The 1,978-nt window shown below is 47.5% G+C and overlaps 1 pseudogene; it reads left to right on the forward strand.

Annotated features, from left to right (window-relative positions):
* The first annotated feature begins 831 nt into the window (after positions 1-831).
* On the forward strand, positions 832-1,723 carry LOC144825075 (ubiquitin-conjugating enzyme E2 J2 pseudogene; annotated as a pseudogene).
* Positions 1,724-1,978: the final 255 nt, after the last annotated feature.

Genomic DNA, 1,978 nt, shown 5'->3' on the forward strand with positions numbered 1-1,978 from the left:
AGATGATCTAAAAACTCAGTGACTCCTACCTCAGCCCTTCCTGGTAGAGATGACAAGTACATTGACAAATTGGCCTGGGGGAAAGTTTAATGTTGCTTGGTGTCACCAACTAACCTTCATACACCACAGAGTAGTGAGAAGTATATGGTAAGCGTGCCAAAGAGGGGTGAGAAGTATATGGTAAGGGTGTACCCTCTGCTTTCATATGTTACTATGCAATAAACACAAGGGGAGTGGAGACCCCGTTATTTGTGATAGTGTCTGTTTTGCCTGTATCCGAGACAAGTGAGCGTAATGTACCCAGGTAAATCGGTGCTTGCTTCACAATTTCTCAGACAGTAAACTTTCTCTAAGATGGTGTGAAAAAGATATGTCTGATGCACATAGTAAATGAGTCCCTCTCTACATTCTGCCCTGATAGGTACTGATGGCACAGTGTTGTCCTGAAGAGACCCTTGTAAATTGCATGTAGGATCAAAATGTCAACAATTTTAAAGAGATTATCTGTTGCTCAGTCACATTGAAGACCTGAATCAGAGAATACTTTTTGAACTATTGTGTGTCTATGGAACTTTGAGGCATCCCACTTGTAAAGTAAAGTAAAGTAAAGTCCACATTTGTAAAGCGCACAATCACCCGTAAGGGTCTCTAGGCGCTGGGGGCCGTCGGGAAGATTAAGCGAGCTATTGCCCAGAGTCACATGGTGCTAGGCTAACCTGCCGCCGGAGCCGGGGATCGAACCGTGGTCCCCAGATTCCAGCGTCAGTCGCCCTGGCCGCGGCGCCACACCTCTCCCATGTATCATTGTAAATGTTGAATACCTCTGCCCCTCCAGAGAAAGACTCCGCCTCTGTAGACAGCCGGTCAAAGAGGCGGAGCCCCAGTTAGGAGAGAGCCGGCGGGGAGGCGGGGCAGACAGCAGCCCGAGATGAGTAACAGCAGCACGAAGAGAGCACCGACGACGGCAACACAGAGGCTTAAACAGGATTACCTACGAATTAAGAAAGACCCCGTGCCTTATATTTGTGCTGAACCGCTCCCATCAAATATCCTTGAATGGCATTATGTTGTGTGGGGCCCTGAGATGACACCCTATGAAGGTGGCTATTATCATGGAAAGTTAATTTTCCCTCGAGAATTTCCTTTTAAACCTCCTAGTATTTATATGATTACACCTAATGGAAGATTTAAATGTAATACAAGGTTATGCCTCTCCATCACAGACTTTCACCCGGATACCTGGAACCCTGCATGGTCTGTATCAACGATATTGACTGGACTCTTAAGCTTTATGGTGGAGAAGGGACCGACGCTGGGCAGTGTAGAGACATCAGACTTCACGAAGAGACAGCTGGCCGCCCAAAGCTTAGCATTTAATTTGAAAGATAAAGTTTTCTGTGAGCTGTTTCCAGAAGTAGTGGAGGAGATCAAAGGAAAGCAAAAAGCACAAGAGGACCTGGTCAACCGACCGCAAACCCTCTCATTGCCGGACGTGGTCCCAGACACAGAAGCCCACCATGGCCAAAACGGTGTTGCACTACTAAATGGGCATGTGCCCTTGGCTGCTGCCAACCACCCCGGTCTTCAGCAGGCGACCCGCAATCACGGACCGTTGGGAGGTGCCCTAGCGAACTTATTTGTCATTGTGGGCTTTGCATCCTTTGCCTACACGGTCAAGTACGTGCTGAGGAGCATAGCCCAGGAATGAGGCTGGGGCCAGAGGTTGAGGCACACTCTTAGACCAAATTAGTGATAGTTCTGGACAGCAAGCAGGCAAAACGGTTGGGACTCTCAGGGCACCAGGCATTGGCACTGGGGTTAATAACTATTTGTGCGACTGTGATCCAGGTAATACGTTGGTCGACTTGTGGATTTAATTTTTTATGATTTTGTTTCTCTTATTTTTATTTTAGAAATGAGGCAGGCGTGATTTTTTTTTTTGGGAGGGCGGTGGGAGGGTGGTTCAACGGCTTAAAAA

The sequence above is a fragment of the Lissotriton helveticus genome, chromosome 3_1 (assembly GCF_964261635.1).
Source record: "Lissotriton helveticus chromosome 3_1, aLisHel1.1, whole genome shotgun sequence".
Lineage (NCBI taxonomy): Eukaryota > Metazoa > Chordata > Amphibia > Caudata > Salamandridae > Lissotriton > Lissotriton helveticus.